This window comes from Anser anser (genome assembly GCF_964211835.1).
Source record: "Anser anser genome assembly, chromosome: 1".
Lineage (NCBI taxonomy): Eukaryota > Metazoa > Chordata > Aves > Anseriformes > Anatidae > Anser > Anser anser.
The window spans coordinates 3665113-3688247 of NC_139720.1; the positions used below are offsets into that span (position 1 = coordinate 3665113).

The window sequence follows — 23135 nt, forward strand, 5'->3', positions numbered from 1 at the left end:
GTGGGCTATGGGGTTCAAGGGGGCTGTTGGGCTGTAGGGGGTTACCCCATAGGGCTGTGGTGGGCTATGGGACTGTAGAGGGATATGGAGATGTAAGGCGTTGCCCTGTGGGGCTGTTGTGGGTTATGGGGCCCAAGAGGGATATGGGCCTGTAGGGGGTTGCCCTATGGGGCTATGGTGACCTATGGGGCCCAAGGGGGATTATGGGGCTGTAGGGGGGTTCCTCATGGGCCTGTAGGACACTATGGGGCTGTAGGGGATGGGCTATGGGGCTGTAGGGGGATGCCAAGTGGGGTATAGGGTCCAAGGTGTGGGGAAGAGGGTCTGTCCAAATCGCTCTTGCAGTGATCCCCGTCCCTCTTCTCCCCGGCTCCATGTTGTTAGCTGGGTGTTGCGCCGTGTCTCTGCTTCGTGGGAAGGACCAGGAGAAGCTTGTTTTGACAATTCTGCCAGTTTTAACGTGCTGTTTTGTTGCGTTTTATTTATCTTTTTTTTTTTTCCCCCAGAAAGGAATTAGGGTAATTAAAGTCCCCATAAATAACGGAAAACACATAAACAAAAGTAAATAACGAGTAAAATGGAAAGGCACTGACTGAGCGGTACCCAGATTCAACACGTGACCAACAGCCCCCTTTGAGAGCAATCGCAGGCTGAGCGCAGGGTACCAGAATTAGTCAGATTTAATTATTTTTTTTTCCTTGGGTTATTTTTTTCTCCTTCAGTCCATACAACAGCTCGTCTGCGTGCTTCGTGGGGAGGTAGCCTGGAGGTCCAGACGGTGGGAAGGAACCCAAGTGGTTTCCCAAGTCTTGCACATTGTCATATTTATTAACTTTAATTTTTTATTTTTTTATTTTTTTTTTTCTGTCAATGCTGCTGAAGAGTTCGCCGTCAGTGCTGGGATGTTTGGGTGTCTGCATTGCGTTGCTGTCCCTGGTTTAGAGGGAAGCTCCCCTTGGGATCTCCGTTCCACACCAGGATATTTTCCAGTGCTTTTGCCCGCTGCATGGCCGCGCACCAGGAGGCTGGACCCAAAATCCCAAACACCTGCGTATTTCAGCATATAAATCAGACATTCCTTGACGGTTTTCTCTGTTGTTACCTGTTTTTTTCTTATAGGAGGGAGATGTTTTCACCCCGAGCCCCCATCAAATCAGAGGGGAGGTTTGGGACATCCTGGGGCAGCTCTGGGATGCTCAAGAAATCAGAGGAGATATTTCAAGACCGTGGCGGGGAAGAAAATAAACCACCAGCAAACAACCAGCTGTCGGTTGGAAATGACAGATTGAGGAGATATTATCGGGCAGGACAGCAAGATGCCTGGCTAGATTAAATTAACGCAAGGATTTTTATTTTTTCCCCTCCTTTATTTTAGGAAAGTGAGTGAGAGCACGACGACAAAATCTGGCTGTGGCTGAAAAATTCGTCCAGCAGCCTCGGAGTATTTGAAAAGTGAGTGGAAGCAGCAAGGGCTTCATCTCGAGACCCCTTCCCAGGAGCAGGGGGCACCGTGGTTTTGGTGCATGAAAGCCCCACAGTGCTGAAAAAGCGCAACAAAAACCTGCATGCAATGCACCACCTTCCACACCTCTCTCTGCTGCTGCACTAACAAGGATTTTAGAAGTTTGTAGCCTTCCTGTGGCATTTAAGATTTCACTTATCTAAAATTCTGCCCGTGGGTCTTTTTTTTATTTTTATTTTTTTCCTGCCATTTACTGCAGGAGCATTAAAGAAAATAGTTCAGTAAGGATCTTGCTAATAATATTCTCCCAACCCCAGGGAAAGGGATGCTACCCTGGCATTTGGAGCCTCGCTAACAAGCAGCCTGAGAGGAGCGATGCCATATGAGACCTGTAACCTCCGAACATGAAATTTTGGAGACTGCAAACGAGCGGTGAGTGCCAGCCCTGCGGCAGGGAGGAGGCAGAGGAAGAGCCAGCAGCTCCCTGCTCGCCGCTGCACGGAGCAAACCGCCCCAGGACTTTCTCCGCCCGGCGTCCTGTTACCGCCTGGATCAGGACGCGGACTCCAAGCCAGCTTATTTTTAGCACATTTTGGGCTTAAAGCGAAGCAAAAGCTGGTGAAATATGCAGTACTGACAGCCCTGGAAAAAAAAAAATCTTTATTCGTCTGCAGCACTGGAAGCAGGGAAGGCTGCGAGGAAGCAAAGCAGTTGCAAGCTGCAGAGCTGCAAGGCAATTCTCCCAGCTACTCGGGCTCAGTCTGCCCAGCTCTACACGGTTTTAGATGGTGGCAGGAGAGGGTTTTTTCCACGCTCAGAGAGGGCCTCACACGGCCGGGAGGAGCCCGGCATGCTGCAGGTTTGGGCAGCTTGCGAGGCTCCAGCTGAGCTCGCTGCATCTGCCCGAGCTCAGCGGCGGGGCCATAAAAATGGGAGAGACTCGGAAAACATGAGTGTCTGACCCTGCTCTGCGAGGCTTTTGCTGCATAAATACAACATGGGATTCACGGTGATGGCAGTGATGCTGTCCTGTGCCACCTCCGGCAGCCTCTCAGACCCGCTGCTTTGGGGAAAAATAACCCGGAGGGGTCACTTAGGAAGCAAACGCCGTGCAGGGCTGTTCCTGTCCCCGTCGCTTGGCATCCGGCTGAAATCCTCCAGCGGGGTTTGGTGTCTGCAGGACCTGTCTGCAGAGCAGAACGAAGCAGCAAAAGCGGGTCCCTGCAGCACGTGGAGGAGCATGCCAGGAGGTCCCTGGATGGGCGCCTGGGACAGTAGCTGGGATCACCAGGGGAGGCCAGGGTGACCCCAAGAGCTGTCCCCTGCCTCCCTCCGCCAGGAGGATGCGCACAGGGCGTTAACGTGCTTGTCGTCAGCAGGCTTGAAACCCAACCACGGACAGCTCAGGGATTTGAGGATTGTTTGTGTCTGCCTCGAGACAAATACCTCGTGTGTGTGTGTGTGTGTGTGTGTGTGTGTGTCCGCGGCACAAACCCGCTCCTCTGCTGCGCGTGTGTTTCGAGTTTCCTCATGCAAAACCTGCGTGGGTGTTGAGATATGTAATGAGCGCATAGTTCAGGATGAAAACAAGTTGCGTGGAGGAGCCAAGTAACGCCAAAAAAATGAAAGCAATACAAACAACAACATGGCACGCAGCCATACCAGCTAGACCGTGGGCCAGCCGGATCTCACGTCCTCCCCGGAGCTGCGGAGCCCATCAGCTGTTGGAAAAAGAGACCTTTAAAGACGAGCGGGAGGAAATAGCATTGGCAGTGCAGGCCACAGCGTGTTTCCTTCCAACGCGGGACGGAGCCAAGGACATGAGGCAGAGCTGTGTAACGTTTGGGGTCTCGTTGCTCAGCCCTGAAGTAAGGCGAAAACCTCCAGTGGGTTGCAGTTGTGTAAACTCCTATTGTTCTGCAAGCGGAAGAGGAGTGCTGGCCTGATGGGGTATTGTCACACCAGATTTTGGCAATGCTTGCTCACCTCGCCGAGCTCCCTCTGCACAGCCAGGGCTTGGTTTTAACCCGGGGCTGCAGGGGGAAGGACCCTGCCTGGCTGTGCTGGACCCTTGGCATCTCTCAAAGCCAAACGTGTGCTCCTTCCCATAGGATCTTCAAAGAAAAATACCTACGGGATAGAGCAGGACCGGGGGCAATTCCAGAATCGCTCCCCAAAGCGTCCTCGCTAATTATCCTGTCTCATTTTGATGATATGATGGAGAAAAAAAAAATGGGAAAGCTTATCGAGCTTTGGAAAAAAAAAAAAATGGAAAAGCTTACCCCTCTTCTGTGGGGTCTGGATGCATTTCCATACTAAAAACGGGTGAAAGCAAGCCTCAAAAATCATCTGTACCTTCTTGTAAAGCAGTGAAACCATGCCTCCTTCAGCATAATAACAGAGCTCCTCTTACGGAGGCCCTGATCCGAGCATCTGCTCCCAGGCCGTGCACTTAAATACCTGCCCGAGCCCTCTTCACCAGCTCTTGCAGCATCTGTCCTTTGGTTAAAGGCTTAAATCAGCCCAAGAGCTTGCTGGCAATCCGGAAGATTGAAAGGGGCCTTAAATACTGGAGCATCCACGTGCGTATTGGCATCATTCTTTGCATAAAAGCCAGCTTGAAAGGGCTTGTTTTACAAAGCACAAGCGTGCTTTTTTTTTTTTATATTATTTGCATCAAGGTCAGTAACTCAGCTTCATTCATTAGTCTCCAGCTGCAAAGCAACGTGCCCCAGACAAGGGGAGAAAATGCATCTGAGTCAGAAAATAATATTTAAGGGATGCGAGCGGCTCTGAGCCACGTCGAGGAAAAAATAGATCTTGGTGCCCTGGCGTGCTCAGCCCCGGCTGAGCTGAAACAGGCTGCTGGAGGGCAGGAAAAGGTGCTGAGATGGGCACAAATGTGGCCCTGGGTGCTTCGGTAGGACGTGCCTCTCGAATGTCACCCCCGTGCCACCCTCTCCAGCGCTCCTGCGCCCTCGGTGCCTTTTCCCTCTTCCAAGAGGAGCGCCTGGGTGTTGTGATTATTTCTCTGAATCACCCAGAGAGGATGCTCCGGCCTCTGTTTCAGATGCAAAATGTGCCTTGGAATTCAATAGTTGCTATAGTGCCGTAATTACGCTTTTTATGGAGTACTTAGTCACAATGGCTGGAGCGCCTGTTATTAGGCTTGGACTCCTTCTGCTGCTGTATTTTAAAGACCTTTCTGTTAAGCACCTTCTCCCTGCTTTAAAAATAGTTTGTTTCAGCACTTGTGTGCCTCCAGAGACAGCCCCAGCTCATGGCACTGATGGAGCACAAGGACAGGGTTTGCAGCCCGCTTTCTGCACCTCGGGAGCTGCGGTGCCTTGGCCTTGGGTGCTCCAAAAGGCACACCAAAGTCAGCTTAAACGACACCAGCAGAATATTTCCAGGATCTGGGAGCTGTTAAGCACTGATCCTGCCAACATCTGTGGTTTGGAGAGGACTCTCAATGCCTGCTCGGGGCACCCGCACCTTCCCTTCGGCACCGTGGAGAGGGTGGACTCCTTGGGTGCTCCTCCTCGAAGATGCCTGAGTCTACAGCAACAGGACACAATTTGGGCAAAGATTAATCCTTCTGGGGTGCTGCTGTTCTGGTGCCCGTTCCAGAAGAAGCCCAGCTGCAGCGCGGGCAGCTGAGATAGGTAAGATGAGCACCGCACTCCACATCACTCCTCTGACCAGCAGGGATGCTCTCCGCCCTACACCATGGGATCAGCCTTTCCCCTCTCTTAACCTCTTTTTGTGCCCGGGTTTCCCCATCTGGAGAATGGAGCTAACTACTTAATTGCCTACTTTCTAAGGAGTCAGGCAGGATAATTAGCTGGTGTTTGGGTAATGCGTCATAGGGCAGGAGCGCTGTGATATTGCTGTCAGCAGCACCGTGGGAAGCGAAGGGCTCAATCTTGGTTTCCAGTCGGGGATGTCAGGGTGTCCCCAAGTTCATCGCTCCCACTGACTGGTCTGCTGAGGGCAGGGGACTTGGGCGAAGAGTTTAAAGGAGGAGGATGCCAAGGGCAGCAGTGAGCTGCTTGTGATCCAGAGGAGAGCTGTGACAATAGCTCCGTGGACTTTGGAAAGAGAAAAGCAAGAATGATGACAAGGGAACGTGCCTGGGGCAGCACAGAAAGGGCTGGTGTCTGTAACTAGCATAATTCTTGAACAGCAACATCCTCCGAGTCGCCAGAGTGCATCAGGGAAAGTTTTCTTGCCATGCATTTATTGCATGCGTGCAGCACGGTGGGAAGCACCACACAGAAACCCGTCTCACTCTCCCTGGGGACTGAAGTAGCCTCGACCTAAAAAGAGATTTTATCTCTCATCATTTATCTCTCATCTTTAGTTTTTATTATTGTCCAGATTTCGTTAGGGATGAACTTTAAGCCTTTCTCGTGTCTGTTGATGATAACCGATGAGGTTTCAACGATGCCTTCTTGAGGTTAAACATCGGAGAGACGCTTTGGTTAATAGTCTGCCTTTCAGAGCAGTGCCTTAGCTCTCTTCTGCTCCCGTCTGCTTCATTTAGAGTGAGTGCCCAAGAGCGGTGCAGCTAAGGAAGGATTCTTGTGCAGAAGCTCTCGAAGCTTTCAAACGACCAGCAGACCCTTCAGCGCCGCCTTGTTTTCGCCGTAGCTGGAACAACGCTTTCCGTGACTCACTGCTAATTATGCTCAGCTTTCACAAACAAATGTTTTTAACCTCATTGGATCTGGAAAAACAAAAAACAAAACAAAAAAAAACCTCTTCGACCCTCAGCTCTGTCCCTGTGCCATCCTGGAAAAGCTGCTGTGATTTGGTGTCCCACCTCTGCGAGCCCAGCTGCTGGGCTTTCTGGCCACGCCAGGGAAGCCCATTCTCCTCCTCCTGCCTCTTTTCTAAATGAGCTGACATTTCTCACGCTCTCTATTTATTTTCTCGTCCTGGAGACAGTCTCACGCTTTGATCCGCGCAAAAGATGACTTTTCCAGGGAGGTTCTTGGGCTCTCCCTGTTTCCTGTCAAGTGGCCAGGCACAGGCCACTTGGAGGAGATGCCAACTCCCTTCTCTTCCCAGCAGTGGCAAACCACCATCTCAGCAGCTTCTCTGCTCCCTGTACGGATGTCTCCGCATCCAGGAGCAAGGAGAGGAGAAACACGGACAGTCCGGAACTGATCCTCCCCACCGCTTGCATCCACCCATCTTTGCAAGCCGTCCGTAAGGATGAGTGATGCCTGACCTCCGGAAAAGCAGAGCATCCTTTCGTTTGCCAGGCCTGACGATGTGAAAATTGGCAGGCACGCCGCCGTGGGTGAGTCGCCGGCCGTGGAAGAGCCGTGTGCCAAATCCGCCGCCCCATCACGGCGCTCCCCCGAGAGAGACCGTGCCCAGCCTCTGCCTCTGAAGTCTCTAAAAGCCTGCTTTATCCTCGAGAACCGCTTCCTGTTGTGTCTGTTCCTGTGTTTGTATTAAGGAGGTGGAAATACTGGCAGCACTTCTGGGAAGGGCAGGGCTTGGGGAAGGATATACCTATTTATCATGATCGTCCTCCGAACCGTGGCTTGGATGCTCCACTTGAGACCCTCGGGCTCAAGTGGAAAATAAAGGGGACTCACTGCTCCCATGAAGTGGGATGAATTTTTTCGACCAACAGATAAATTTATATGAAGGAATAAGCATCTTCTCTCAGGGCAGGGCATTCAGGGCATCACGAGTTGCACATTTTTTCCTCCGGAGGTTGGTCCAGCAGCAAATCCACCCAAACAGCCTCATCTGTCCTGTCCAGAGCCTGACCCTAAGAAAGGCCAGGGGGCAGTGGGTGTTTGCAGAGGGGTGGCACGTGGGACAGGGCCATCACAGCTGCTCCTGTGCCCTCCCTACTGGATCTGTATGTGCAGAAGCAAGGGGAAATGCTGCTGAAGCTGGGGGGCTACCAGGGTTGGGGGTATGGCATAAGGAGGGCTGAGATGGGGCAAGGTTGCTGGTGCTCTCAGAGCAGAGGGGCCATGGGGGTCCTGAAGCAAGATCCAGCTGTTCATGTTGCGAGGTGGCCATTATTTCCTACAGATCCCGGAGTTTTCAGCCCATTAGAGGAAAGCAGTTCTGTTTTCTGGAGACAGGAGAGCCGCGTACCCGGCAGGAGGCTTCGCTTCTCACCACACTCAGCTTCTCCTGCTCCATAGGAAGCTGCTTCCCAGGAGCCACAGATGGGCATGGAGTGGTGTCTGAGCTCGTTCTGATACCGCTCGTCTCTGTGGTTGTGTGATTTTGCAATCTGCTTCCTAGGGAGAAGAGGGACACAGAGGCCTGTGACTGCTGAAGGCTTGGGACAGGCTCCTGCTTGCAGGCAGGTATCAGTGTAGGCTTGGCAGCCTGAGTGCCATCCCTGCTCCTTTCCTGACCTGCTGCCACGTGCATGGACTGAGTGGGGGGCTCAGGGACCTCCCCAAGTGGCTGAGAATGAGGAGATAAGAGGATGACCCAAATAACCACGTCCTTCAGCGTGGGCTCCTGGAAATGCCCCCTCCAGAGAGTGTTTGCCCAGCACGTGCTGGAGAAAGGCAGGTTCCTCATCCAGCATGGGTTTCCCCTTGTTGGTTCGGATCAGGAGACAAGGTGACATCCAAGCAGGGAGTCTGGTTGCCCCAGAGTTGTGCTGCATTGGCACGAGCCAAACAGATCCCAGTTTCTCCCAGTTCTGGGTGCACAGCAGGAAGGGCAGCTTGCCCTTCTCCAGCCGGGGCACCTCCCAAGGGCCCTTGCTTCCCGCACAGGTCATCACACATTATTTATTGATATACTCGTGCCCATCCAGATGTACATGTGGGAAATTCAAAGTCCTCAGCTGCTGCAGGAAGAGAAGGCATTTGTTTTGCATAAGCCTCATGGTAAGAGCCTTTACGTGGGCATTTTGATCCCAAAATTTGTCTTGCTGGGGTCTAAGGCTGCCCATGCCTTTAAGGTGAGGCTCTGAAGCCCATGGGAGCCCTCCAGCTTGTCCTCTTACCTTTCCCAAGACCCTTATTTCTGCCCCTTGCCACGAATCCGGTCACCTTTGAGAAGAGTGGGGAATCTGGCTCTGTGCAGAACCAGAGGGAGCCTGAGAGCATGCCATAACCTCACTAAGCGCACCCCTACGCATGGCCCAACGATGCTTGGGGAACACTTACCAGCAGCCAACGTGTCTCCCTCCAGGAATACACAGCTCCGAGGATAAAAATAATTTGCTCTGGAAATGGGAAAGGGCAAAGCAAGCGAAGAGGAAAGCCTGAACCAAGCCAGGTTTGCAATGGAAAAGGAAAGGTGATGGGAAGAGCAACAACGAAACACTGAGCTTGGTGCTACAGAGCACTTTGAGGGAGGTAAAGGGTTTGCCAGAACACCAGCCTGAGAAGTAGTCAAGAAATGCCAGCAGGAAGCAGTCACATCTCCCTGCGTAGGCATCTGGAGTACACGAGAGCGTGGCACCGGCTAAAGATGAAAGGAATTCCAAGAAAATGCTCAGATGTGTTAGCGAGGACAGCATGTCCTCCAGATTGCCAAGAGAGGGAAAGAAGCAACAGCGGTGACCTTTTCCAAGTGACGGAAAACCAGGGAGATAGCCGGGAACTTGGGAAAGAGGTCGGGGAATGGAAAGAAGAGCAGTCTTGGAAATTTTTACCTGGCAACTCTGACTTCGATCCCAAATGCAGCAAGGGGAAAGGCCATGAGCTAAAACTCTGGCTGTTTAAAGGAGGAGGGAAAAACGAACATTAAGCCATGGGGCTATGAAGACCACGTGGATGGAGATAGTGTTTCTCTCAGTCTACAGAAGGAGTGGTTGTGTGAATAAAGGCAGTTTATCCACTCATTTGTGAAGGGTTTGATGCAGTGTCTCAACAAAGCCCTTTTTTTTTTTTTTTTAATTAGTTTGTCTTGGCTTGGATCTAAACACCACCGCACAGACTGAACATTGCAATTTAAAGGCCCTCTCAGGTGACCAGGCGGTGTCTCGATTCCTCCCAGGTGAAGTCGGAGTGCCTCTGTTAATGACCCCAAACCTCCGTTGAAGCCGTCTCTCTGCAGACCCGAAACCTCTGCATTCATCTGCCTCCGCCAACCTCAGTGCAGATAAGGCTCGGCAAAACACCGCATCCTCCGGGATGGAGGCGGGGGAGTGAGAAAGCCAGCAAATGAGTCATCGAGCCTTGCAGGCAAGATCTGCCCGGGATCTGCGCCGTGCAGGAGGAGAGGAGCCGTGCAAGGGGCTTGCAAGAAGCTGACGCTGGTCCTCCAGGACCCCAAGGACCACCCTTGACATCATCAAGACCTGGTGAAAGTCCACGCCATCCTTGACAATCTTTCTCTCCATCTTGTCCTGCAGGTCCAGGAGCCATCTCTGCTGGCTTTCCACCAACGGAGAGGTCTCTTCGTCTGAGAAGAGACAGCAGAGGTTTGTTTCCAAAACCCTAGGGGTTATAAATGTTGGCCACGATGCACCAGAAAGTGGCTGCCCAACTGTGCATGGCCCCCTAATTAGGGAACCGAAGCGCAATCCGTCGAGGCCGTCCCTTGCACCATGCCGAAGACCTGATTATGGTCATTTTCCTCCCTGCTTCCACTGCATGCCTGAGAAAGGGATGCAGTAATTAAAGTTTGAATCTCATTAAAACCCAGAAAGTGCTTGGCTTTCTGAGAATCCAATTATCACAAATGCTATGTAACGCCAGTCAGGGCACGGCTTGTTTTTGGTGTTTGGAATTATTCCTGTTAAACGTACAAACACGGCGTGAAATCAGATTTTCCAGGGGATGTTGAAAACCCGAAGAGGGCACAGTTACAAAATCAAGTCAAGGGCAGGAGAAGACACCTTGGGGAGGGAGGGAGAGGCTGCAAGGACTTCACTCACCGGTAAGAGGAGGAAACCCTACAAAAACACATGGCTGGAAGCAGAACCCTGCCACGCTCAGAAGAAATCCCTCTTTCTAACAAGCAGTTGACCGTGGAGAGGAAAGAGTTGGGTTCTCCATCCCCTTCCATTTCCACCTCCAGGCTAAAAGCCTTCCTGAACAACAGAAGGTGCTCTTCTCAACCCACCTACAAAAGGGAACCCAACCAAAACATCCTCCATCCTAGAACTGCCCCCCTAACCTTGGGGTTAGGGGACCCAGCTCCGGGCAGGGACCATCACCCTTCGCCGGAGCCCACGGTGGCACAAGGGATGCCCGGCTTTGCTGCGTGCTCGCCCGCTGGCTCGGCTGCTCTCTGCCTCAGTTTTCTCAGCTGTAAACTCATATTAAAACAATAACCTAATTTGCCGGGGTGCTGACAGCCTCCAGCAGTGGGAGCGAGGAGCTCTGCCAACCTGGGGTAAAAGGTGCTAGTTAAGTGCAAAATACTATTATGCTTTTTGTGGCACAGTGTGTCTGCCATACGTTACACTTATGTAACATTACTTAGCACTTAGTCGGCACTTCACATCTTTAACTAATTACACAGAATCGAGCCATTTACCAGCATGAAAAGAAAAACATCCAATAAAGGCTGATCCTGAAACGTTGGACTGATTTCCAGGCTCCTCCAGGAGTGAGAATTGCAGAAGATGCAAAATGAGGTTTTGAAGAAGAAAGGCCAAACAAACAGATGCGCGAAATGAGAGAAGAAAATCAAACCGTGTGACAGCAGAGAAGGACTTGCAGAGGAAAATAGCCCACTGCTTTTTTTCTCATGGAAACAGCCAGCCAGAGCTCAGCCTGCAGCATCTCCAAAGCACGTTTAACATTCACCTCCTCCTCCTTTTTGCAATTAAACACATATTCTTATGCACCTCGACTTTTAAAATAAATAATGACAATTTTTAGCGCTAGCAATTAAAAGCGGTGCTGTTTACATTTTAATTAGCTCTTTCAGTGCGACTAGCTCAGCTTCTTTCAATCAGAAATGGATGTATTTAGAAACAAGACAGCTTTAAATGCTCTCCCTTTTTCTGTAAACAGTAGCCCTGCTCTGCTTTCAGGTTCTCAGGGCAGAGGGAGCAGAGAGGCAATCTGCTGGATGGAAAACTCTGCACAGCTTTTCTTCCCGGTGGTGATTCTCTGTGGGAGTGCAGAAGAGGAAGTTTATTTTGGAAGTGAGAAAAATAAAGCGAGGTTTTGTTCCAGGAGAGCGCAAAGATAAGTAGCATCTGTGCGGCTGGAAGCGCTGTACGTGGCTGGGAAGGCCACATTTACAGCTGCAAAGTGCCAGGTACATTTTTTACCTCCTGGTGAAGCTCCAGAAGGCAGCCAAAAGCTACCAAACCAATCCCCGGGATGCATTTTCCACCCACCTTTGGCTTGAGCTTGCAAAATCACCAGTCGTGTTCCTGCTCAGTGCCGTCCGTGGGCCTTGATGCAGCGTGGCGAGCCGACGAAAACTCTGCCAGCGGTTTCAGCACGAATAATAGCACCATCACAGCCTCAAGAGTGCAGGTGATGTACATCGGGCCCCTCTATACACCAACCCTGCTTGGGCCGCACCTCCTTCAGCAATCCACTGCTGTACATGGCACGTCTGCATCTCGGATGCAAGCCTCTTGGAGGAGAGGCAGGTGTCAAAACACCACTCGGAAAGCTTTTGCCGCAAAATAATTCTTCCCAAGTCAACAGCAACTGCAAAAGCGTTGCTAAATGGTGCAGAGGAGAAGCAGGTTCAGAAATCCAGGGTTAGCAGGTGATTTTAGCAATGCTCTCCTGCCTGCGCCCTCACACTGCTCAGGAAGAGGCAGCATTATTTGTGACTCACAAATAAACTTGGTGGCTTGCCCAGGGCAGGAAGGGAAAGTCTTTGGACGTAGGTTGAAAACGTAGTGCTTTTCTGGGGAATGTTCTCCCTAAGTATTTTTATCTTCCCTATGTATTTTTATTTTTCCTAAGTACTTTTATTTTCTGTTTCCCAGCTATTGGCAGGATGGTGGAGGAGAAAGTTGGAGGAGTCACAAGTCCTTGACATTGAAAAATCCCTTTACTTTGTCTTTGCCTCAGTTTCTCTCTCTATAAATGACTGCAGAGCTCTCTGGCATGGGCTAAATGCAGGGAAAACGCCCGCTAAGGACCAACTATTGTCATGGAGAGAGGAGGCAAATGGCTGTGATTTGAAAAATAATAGCCCATCCCTGCCAGGGCAGAGTTTGTAAGGAGCACTGATGGGGTATTTGGGGCTCGTCTGGGGTGTTTCCTTGTGAAATTACCTCCTTGTCCAGCAGAAAAAGGCTGCAGAGGTCCTGTCTTGGGGCATTTCTGTTTTTTTTTTTTTTTTTTCTCCCCCCAGAGCTGCAGCCAGGGGTGCGGTGAGCTTGTCCCTGCCAGCCCCAGCATCCCGTAAGCCCGTGACCTTCCCTCGCCGCTTAGTCTCCTTGAGCCCCAACATAAGCAGATAAAACAGTAAGACCTTCAGGGGCTTTGCATGAGCTTGCTCACGTCCCGCACCAGGATCCGCTGGCAAAATCACACCCGATTTCTGAGATGCTTTCAGGGAAATCCCTTCGCTGGGAAAGCAGAAAGACCTGAAAGGTAAAACACAGGGAAAACACCGTCGGCAAGCGTGCAGGTTGGCACCTCCGCTCCTGTTTGCCCCACATGGCAATTGCAGAGATTTCAGCAACGATCGCAGGGCTGCATACTAAGTCACCATGAGTTCTGCAGTTAATCATGATGATGAGTATGAAGGCAAAGTGATAAGTATTTTTTCTGGTGTTGGGGCTTTCTGTGGGCTGCATCTGCACTTGAACCGCTCCTTTCCCAGCTGCACATCTGGATGGTGAGCACAGAAACACCTGTTCAAAATGGGGTATTTTTGCAAAACAAAGCCAACACAGGGGACACCTGACCCCCAGTCAGGTGCCTCCCCCTTATTTTGGGGACGGCCCTCACCAGCGGCTCACACTCGAGGTGACGAAGCCATCAGAAAGGTCTGATTCCCGTGGGTCACAGAGCACAGCCAGCGAGGATGAAGACGAAGCTGTCAACCTGCTCGAGCTGCCCATTCTTTGGTGCCATAGGATGGCATGGTTCTTCCAAAAGGAGCCCATCCCTGGCCATCGGGGAGCCTGATCAGCTCCATCTGCTGTGGTGGCCTTGCTGGATGGCTCAGCCTGCGAGGCTGAAGGAGCACCCCAACCTACCTAACACTACTGGCTCATGCTGGCTTGCTGTTTCAACACGGCACTGGTATTTTGAATTTTTCCAGCCAATCCTCCAAAGCCTCTCTGCTTCTCTCCAACTCAGCACCCCATCCCAGTGCAAGACCCCACGGCACGCACCCATGTGATGGATGGGTTATACTTTGGAGACCTTCCTAAACATGCTTTTTACAGGTCGGGAGTGGATGGGAAACCTTGAGTGTGCAGCAGGACCACAAAGAGGATTGCTAAGGGCTAGAAAGCGAAACAGGAATTTGGATTTTTTAAATCTCTGCTTGAAAGGAGAGCAAGAAGAGCATGCAAAAGCCAGTAGTGAGGGAGAAGGCTGGAAAATCCCAACAAGGCTCTACCCGTGGCTGAAGGCCAGTTGAGTGTCCAACGTAAAAGCTGGCCAAGGCTGAGTCTCAAGAGGCTGCTCGGGGTTGGGGAGCCATGGACAGATGTGTGCTCCTGGATCCAGCTGTGCCACTGGCCCTGCTCCCCCTCCAGCCGTCCATCCCCACCCACCAGCTGCAGCACGGAGCAGCATCGCTTGGAGCGAAGGCGGCGGATTTGGGGTCAGGATGATGCCATTGACATCGTGGTGCAGAGCACTGAGGACATTAACGAGTGGCTGGGGCACGGTGACATTTCCAGCTGGCACAGCCCTCTGCCTGGTGAACATCTGCCCTGGGGATGGAGAATAACCGAGGGAGCCAAGTGGGAGCTTTCTGAGGCAGCTGAGGGTTGCTGGAGAAGGTCAGCGAACCGTGCAGCAGGACTGGTTGTATTTTCATGGAAGAAGGGTTTTTACACCCAAAAGTGTAACAGGGAAGCGAGTGAGGAGGGAAATGGAATTGTTGGCAAGGCAGAAGGGCCAACACTCGGCGCCCTCCTTACAATCCTGTCCTCTGAGTTCCCAAAAACAGGTTCTTGGGAAATTTTATATTTAAGAAATCAACCTGTGTAGGTTGCAGACATCCTCTGGTATTCATCTTCAGCTGCTAACGGCAGGATCTGTTAATGAACATTTTGATCCTTGGGTGGCTGTTTTATAAAATCATTGGGCAACACGATCCTGAGAGGCAGCAAAAAGGAAATGTGGTGGTGATTTAAAACAGAAAAGGAGAGAATATAATTTTGGCAATCACCAGCCTATAAAAATAATAGAACAAATATTTAAGAAAAGATCATGATGAAGTATTTAGAGCTTAGTTCTGTCCACACAATAGTGTCAACAGGGAGAAACTTTGCAGACGCCAGATGCTGAGTAAAATTACCATGAGACAAGAGTCAGACTCGAGGGATGATGGGCACAGAAAACGGCCAGGTTTTCTTCTTTTCCAGCTCTTTTTGATGCAAAGAGGAGTACTGTTGGAGAATGACAGAGCCAGAGGATGAAGGGAGTGCAGCCTTTACGAACATGTGTTTTTATTTTGACTAATGCATTTTGCTTTGTCTTAGGAAATAAAAAAATCAGAAAAAAATGCGTTGGTCTGAAATATGGTTTGTGCAAACTGAAAACACATTGAAATGCAGCAAGTAATCCTAAACAAGGGTGTGCTGCATCAAACAAGGCGCGTCGGCTGGCGTAGAACAAGAGTCGGGATTCAGGAGTAAGCTTCATTAACATCTTTGCTGATGATCTGGGAGGACGACGCCAGTGTAAAACCAGATTCACAGAGGACAGAAAATCAGTAGCAGATTAATATCTAATAAGTTTTATGAGGTTTAGATCCACTTCTGTTCCAAACACCTGGAAATTTCCACCCGATACAAAGAGGCACTTCGTGCACCGAAAGAACTCATCTCATTGAGTGACGCTTTCATTACTCACCGCCTAGCCCACTCAGTCTCTTTGTAACCCTCTGAATATACTCCTGGGCTTCTTTCCTGGGTCTTTCCGCAGCCCTCCTCGTCGTTAGCTCGTGTGATATTCACAGGCATGTTTCTGGAGCAAGCCTGTGCATCCCGGAGCACGCAGCTGCTCTCCAGGTTTACAACCTGCCCGCTGTCCCTGTGTGCAACAAAAATTTCTTGAAAAGCCGATGCTGAGCAGCCCAAAAGGCCACTGGAGAACAGCGTTGTGTTCTCCAACACGTGTCCCATCTCCACGTGGCCTTCAGCACTCTGACCTGATAACACGGATTAAACTGAGAAACCTCCCAGGTCTGCGCCTGCCTCCGCGCTCCTCTGGCACTTACAGTGCTCCCTGACCTCCTTCTCCTTACGCTACTTGGGCGATTCGCCGCTGTTACTCAAGACCTTTCCATCCATGAGGTCTTGAGTAAGAGCCGTGGATTGTCTGAGCAGCGTAAGCCGCGTCCCCGGAGCGCTGACCTGGGCTCTCCTGGCCATCAGGAGAAAGGGGGCAGTGGAGGACAGAGAACAAGGAGCACCCGTGGCTTATCTGTGCACGCTGGAAGGATGTGGGTTGTTTCTGATTTCCTGACTTCTCGTCTCTCCTCTCAGATACATCTCGATGGTGCGAGGAAATGGGCTGTCAAGGGGAATGGCGTTACCTTAAGTGGAGAGAGGAGCCACAGGGGGACCTTCGCAGCCTTCGTCTGGGACCTTCGCAGCCTTCATCTGAGACTTTCACAACCTTCATGTGTCAACCGTCTCAGGATCTGCTGGGGATGGAGCATGGAGGAAGAGCAGGAAGATCTGGAGCTGGCAGGATGCCTTGACTGATCCAGGGGGGTTGGACACCATAGGACCCTCCATCATCACCTACAGAGGGTCTGAAGTACCCCGAGATGTCCTCTGCAGGGCCACAAAAGCCTCAGGCGAGTTCCCAGATGATAAACTCATGGACGAAGCCACCTAATGGAGTTGCCACCTGTGAGTGTCTCGAGGTGACAGATATTCGTGTGAGCTTCCCCAGCTCTGTCCGTGACAGTGAAGACCTTGCTGTGGACTCCAGGGACACATCCAATTACAGCCCCCAAACCCAAGGGCTTTTAACGTGCAGACTCAGGTGCCTATACCTGAGCGTTGGGTGGCCACAGTGGGGGAACCCTGGGGACACCCAGGGGGTGCAGGGACGTCCAGTGCAGCAGGAAGAAACCCAGAGAGAGCAGAAAGGATGCTAAGGATGGATGCAGCAACCGATGCAGGAACCAGGGGCAAAATTACTGGGGACATGGTCTGGCCAGGTCAACCACGGAGGATGCTCGCTGCGAGGGGCAGGAGCAGGCTGAAGCTTTCTGGAGAGACAATATTTATCCGCTTTGCTTTGTGGCTGCTTGAAGCCTGCTGGAGAATTTGCTCCCAAACAAACAGAGGAAGAAGAAATGCATGTGAATGGATCCAAACATCTCCTTATGGCGTTGTTTTTTTTGTTGTTTCTTTTTTTTTTTTCCCCTTTTCTTAATGGAATGTGTTGATTTTGCGTTTGCAGCACGTCAGGCTAATTTTAGGAACGTGCAATTATTTTCATTAAAAACCCAAGGGGTTGCAAAACCCCCAGGGAGGATAGCGCCGTGTCGTTGAGCGGCGATTCCCAGGTTGGGAGGGCAGGCTGTCTGCGAGGCAGCCCCAAACAGGGCAGGAGCCCAAAGAAAAATGTTGTTTCCCAGCCCAGAAAGCAGGGAAAGCCCAGGGAAAGCAGCTGTAGGGCTGCCAGGAGCTGCAGGACCTGGTGTCAGGTGCCTCTTGCCCCGAACGGGGACAGCAGGAGGCACGGCTCAGCCTGGTCCCCCCCCCCCAAAGCCGCTCCTCCGGGCCAGGCTGGAAGCGGCCCCGTCCGCCTCCTTCTCTGACTCAGCCATTACACCCAGGGAATTTATGGCCTTTCCTTCCTGCCAGCCTCAGTAAATATCCCCGTCATCTGACCGGGCTTTGGGGACCTACCAGGAGCGGGAGCTTTGCAGAAGGGTTGGGGTGGGGAGCTGAACCGTGGGGACCTGCGCCGTGGGGACCCCCAGTGGGACCCTCACCCCATGCAGGACCCTCACTCACCCCGTGGCATCGCAGTCCCCAGCAGGATGGAGCCCGTGGGGCTATCCCAGATCACGTCCCCGCTCAGGACAGCGGCCACCGACCCATCTGGGCAGGTGCACAGCAGGCACGACCCGGCTTTTATTTCCCTTTTTATTTTAAAGACATCTGTGAAACCAGGGGAAGGGATGGAGCAAAGGTCTGAGACCACCAAAAAAATAATATATATATATATATATATATACAGAAGCCACATGCTTCAGCTCTGCTGGTCCCTCCTGAATTTGCTTATTTACTTAATTATAATTTGCTTTTTCAGGTGATGCCCAGGTAGCGAGGTGCCTTCACCCCATAGTGCCAGGGCTCCTTCGGGCTGAGCAGAGCAGCAGGACGTGGTTTCTGATGGATTCCTTGATGCTCCCAGACTTACTCGGTCACCTATACAGCTTCCCTATAGCTAATTTAGGGATCCTGGCTTGCCCCCTGGAGGCAGCCCCACGCACCGTTGATGGAGGTGAGAAAAATGATACTAGTAATAAGCGTGAGGGTAAGGTGATGGAGAAGTTTAAGCACGTCTGAAGGGCTGCAGGGAGAAATCTGCACTTTTGGGTCATTGAAGCAGCTATTTTGGGTAGGCTGGACCGTCTGGGCTGGAGAGAGGGTGAGGCAGAGCCTAAATTCAGCACGTCAGCTACAGCCCGCTGGGTGCCCATGCACTCATCCATCTCAGGAGCGTGTTCACCACCACAGGGATGGCGACCTCCACAAGGCAGGTGAGAGATGCTTCAGTTCCTCATCGTTGCAGCCTCTGGGGATGCTGAAACTGCGACCTCTGGGCCAGGCATCGTGTGCTGCACCCTCCTGGCATGGCCATGGTGCCTTTTCCTTCCCGGATCACCTCTTCTCCCAGGGCAGCATGGCCAAGAGAGACATTGCTCCCAGAGCCATAAGTAGTGGGGCTGTTTGGTAATGTGAGCACTGGGCACATCCTTTAAGAGCCTGAGGCTCACACCTCGTTCCTGGAAGGGTTTTGCAGGCATTGAACTGGACAAGTGCTGAGGAAGAGCATCGGACCACACGAGTGCCCATCTCCAGCCCGTGGAGTGCCTGCGTGTGGGCTCTCAGGAGCCAGACTATAGGAGGTGCAAAGCGGCCTCCGTCTCATGGCCGAGCGTTAATTTACCTTTATTAATGGCTGGTGGCAGATAACATGTAATTGCTTTTGAGTCCAGCATGCACTTATCCTGTCTGCACGTTCAGTGCGTTCAGCGGCGAGTTCATAAATCAAAAGCTCTCAAGAAATCTGCCCCACGATGCAGTGAGCGTTTTTGTGGATGAGGCTTCCCCACGTGGCCCCGTGGCAGTGATTAATAACCCCCATCTTTCCTTTTGTCTGGGATTTTTAAGGCAAGTGTGAATTCAGGTCCTCGTTGGACTGCCACGAAGCACATCGGTTGGCACAGTGTGGAACAAGGCAGGGATCCCAAACCGGAGCGAGGCAGAGCCGTGGGAACTGTGGGAGTCAAAAACCCAAAATAAAGGAATAAATGAATAAATAAATAAGGTGGGTTGCTGGAAGCCTGGCTAAAACCATGCAAGACAAACTCATAAACACGATCAGCGAATTGCCACCTGGGACAAAGGCACGGGGGCAGTGTCTGGTGGCCGTCCCGGTGCAACACTGCCTTGGTCGTGCCGTATCGATGCCCTTGGCTGGGGCCATGACCCATCAGCTCCTCACAGGGAAGGGCTCGCACAGGCACAAACTGCTGGTGTGATGATGAGTTGCCAAAGGAGATGCTCTTGCCACATGCCCGACGGTTTGGGAAGGTGATGGTTTTGTCCAGCATATAAAGTCATCTCCCAAACACCCCACGAGGGAGCACTGCAGAGGGGGCTTCTCCTTCCGAATGAGCGTCCTCCGCTTGCTTTTTGAGCAGGTGAGGGGCTGCTTGAGTCTTTGCCCACGCCAAAGCAGCCAAAGCACATCAGAAGCAGTAGTTCAAGGTCCTCTCCATCGCTCCATTTAAACCCTTTCCATGCGCTTTGATGCTTGACCCATTCTTGTTCCCCATCCCAGCATCGCCTGTTGAGCCAGAAGAGCCAAAATTCCTGCACTATTTTCCCTGGGAGCTCTGTGCCTGGACAAAAACCAGGGAAAGAAATTAATGAAGGTGGCCACAGCTCGGGGCAGCCCTTGCTCAGCTCTGTTGGCAGCAGATGAGCGGCTCCAGCTCGGCGAGGGGCTGCAGCGCACCCTGGTCGCTTTGCAAACACAGCCTGCAGCAGCCACAGAGCTGGAGGAGGGCAGAGCACCGCCAAAAACCCAGGGCTCGCTAAACAACACTGGGAATTAACCCACGCTGCACGGGAAGGCGTGCACGGGCTGAAAATAACCCCCACTCCCCTCTGATTTTCTTAGCAGGGGGCGGAGGGGGGGAGATGCTGCTGCAAAAGCACCGTGGCGATCCAGAGCAGAGCGAGGGAGAAGCCGGCGCTTCCGCTGCCAGGGAACGAGCTTGAAATGGATCCAGCGGATAAAGAGATATTCAAAGTTCAGCTAATGAGCAAGATGACTCACTGCCTCGGCCAGACAAAGGTTAGGCTGGAAAATAGAAAGGCTCGCTGCAAGGGGCCAGTGGGGATGCGAAGGGCTGAGGCACTGCTGAGCGCTGCTGGGGCGGAGAGGCTTGGATGTGACCCCGGATTTGGGCTGGCTTTGCCCCAGGCTTTGCGTCGGGGTTGCACAACGGAGTGTCCTGAACCACGCTGGCAGGCAATCGGGCATGCGGCAGCTGTACCTGAAGCCCTTCTGCAGCCCTTCTCCTGCATAAAATATTTATCCAGTGGCTCGAGCAGGTGCTGCTTGAAAATGAAGGAAAACAGCCCTGCCTTCGCCCCCTTCTCCAGGCCAGCACCGCTGGGGAGGGAACAGCTTCAGAGGATGGTCACCCCCCCCAAAATGTGCTAGTTAGTCACCTGGAGACATCAGCCTGCTTTGAACATGCTCATCGCCACCACTGTGCCTGAGGAAGAGAAATATTTTGGTAAACATGCACGCTGCTCCAAAGCATCCAAAAGCGAGGCTGGAAAACCAGCACCTCTCTGCTCCCCGGGGATGCTGGCCGCCTTGGAGTACCCCAAAACCCTCCTAGGGCATCACAGTGTCAGGGCTGGGCAGAACTGATCTTTTTTATTTTTTTTTTTCCTGGTTATTATAGCCCAGAAATACGAGGAGCTGCAGCTTGGAAGCCTACAGACAGTTTTTCTGGTGACCTTGGGACTTCATTTTTTGGATGTGCTTTTATTTCCTTCACCACCAGCAGGAAGCTGAGGCTGGGGCCAGCTCTGGAGCTCAGCTCCAAGCTTCCCCAGGACGTGGCAGGGCAGCACGAGCACTTTCAGCCCATGCCAAGCCCCGGACACCTTTGGGCAGGCAGTTTGGGAAGAAGAGAGATGGGTGTGGATGGATGGGAGCAGCTTTTGGAGAAAGCAGGAGGTCAGAAAGGGAAAGGGGATGGGGTGGGGTGTTTGCATCGCTGCACGCTGTACTGAAGGCACTCGGAAATAGAGATGTATTGACTGAGGCAGCCCCGTGAGCAGTTTTTGGGGATGTTACAACAGAGCAGGAGATGTCTCATTGCTCATGTTCAACCCAGGGCATGCTCCACATGGGCAGGGATGCACCTCAGCACTGGATGCTTACGGGTAACGCACGCAAAGCAGGAGCATGGAGATGGGGCACAAATGAGGTAGGGGTGGAGAAGTGTGACTGAAGGATGGAAACCCCCTGTCCTGTTCTTCCCAGACATGTTTTTCCCTGCCTTCGTAGCATCCTCCATGCCCATGTATAAGCTGGGTGCTGCCCAGGAGCTGGAGCTGGGCTTCCCAGCAAGGAGGAGCCAGGGCAGCGGGCAGGATGCTCGCCCTCAACCACAGCCCCTTGCTTCCCAGGTGGCAAGCGGTAGGACATGAGGAAATGGCCCCAAGTTGCACCAGGGGAGGTTCAGATTGGGTGTTGAGAAGAATTTCTTCCTGGAAAGGGTGGTGAGGCATTGGTTTGGGCTGCCCAGGACGTGTTGGAGTGTCCATCCCTGGAGGTACTTAAGAAATGTGTGGACGTGTCCCTAAGGTTAGTGATAGGACTCATTAGGTCACGTCAATGGTCGGACTTGATCTTGAAGGTCTTTTCCAACCAAATGGTTCTATGTTTCCATGATGCTCTCCATCTGCTCTTCATTTCCATGGCCATGGGCTGGCTTCCCAGGCACAGGAAGAGGCAAAAGGCTGAAACCCAAACCTAACCCCCCCTAAAAAGGCTTTAGCATAAAGGCTAAAACCCAAGGCAGCATTCTGGGCTGGTAGAGGACAAAGGGACTACTCGTTTCTTTTCCATATCCACCCTTGATCTCCCTGCAGTCCAGGCATGGCATCCGAGAAACAAGGGCTGGACACTCTGTGCCCTCGCTGTGTTTAGGTGCTGATGTCCCTGTCCCCCAGGGCAAGGAAATTATTCATCTCCTGACTGTGAGGCTGCTCGTAAGTCTTGTAACACCAGGATGAGTTACTTCCAAGGGATGCATCACGCAGATATTAACTTGACTGCACCTGTGTACTTTGAAGCTCTTCAACGAGCTTCGCAAGCATTAATTAACCGGTTACCAGCTCTGCCTGACACGTCCCCCAGTTGGAGGTAGCTCTGCCAGCTGGCTGTCAGCCAAGCCCTGCAGGGCAGGCTAGTGGCTGTGGCGGTGCATACAAACCCTTCATCCTGAGCAGAGGGCAGCCCGGACCAAAGTTGTGGTTTAGGAGGTGACCCAGGAGGGTCCTGAGCAATGTGACAGCATGCATCACCTTGTCCTGGGTTTGTGCAGCACCATCGGGGTCTTGCTCCTTTGTGGGGTTCCTGGTTATTAGTTTCAGGCTGATTTATGGTCTTAACGTTGTTTCTTATGGAGAAATGGAGCAAATGATCACTGGGATTCCCAAAAGCACAGCCAGCCAGAGAGGTCCAGGCTTCATCCAGCCCCGGTGCTGTCATGGCCAGGAGCTGTGGTCACCAGCACCTCACAAGGACTGGGGGGTTGGATGGAGGTAAATGCACCACGTTATCAGCAAGTCCAAAGGAAATGGTGACACGACAAACTGGTTTATTAACTATTGCCATTTTAATGGTCAAAGTCTGCCAAGGATTCCTCTCAGAAGTCCTACTGAAGCAGAGTGAATCAAAATAAAAGCATCGCTATTTCTAGGGCTGTGCAGAGAGGTCGAGCCTGCCGTGAGATGATTTTGATTGAAATAAAATGACCCTGTGATGGACTGATGCTTGCAAAACAGAAGTAGGGCTAAAAGGGAGCTGCAAGATGGAGTGATGCTCCTCACAACAAAAATCCTCTGGACACGCTCGTCCTTCCACCAAGGGAACCGAGCCTGCAGGACCGAACAAACTCCATGGCACTGGGCTCAAATCCACCACACCTCCAGTCCTGTGTCCCCGTTAAAGCCACCAAAGCGCTGCTAACAGTGCCCAGCTGGAGGCACCCTTCCCAAAATCACGACAGAGGAGAACTGAAATTAAATAATTTAAGGACCATCCTA

General features: G+C 52.0%; 1 long non-coding RNA gene across 1 annotated transcript; it reads left to right on the plus strand.

Annotated features, from left to right (window-relative positions):
- The first annotated feature begins 543 nt into the window (after nt 1-543).
- LOC310897339 lies at nt 544-23135 on the plus strand. The gene is made up of 3 exons (XR_014582231.1): nt 544-661; nt 883-1452; nt 1780-23135. It is a non-coding gene; the product is annotated as an uncharacterized lncRNA (long non-coding RNA).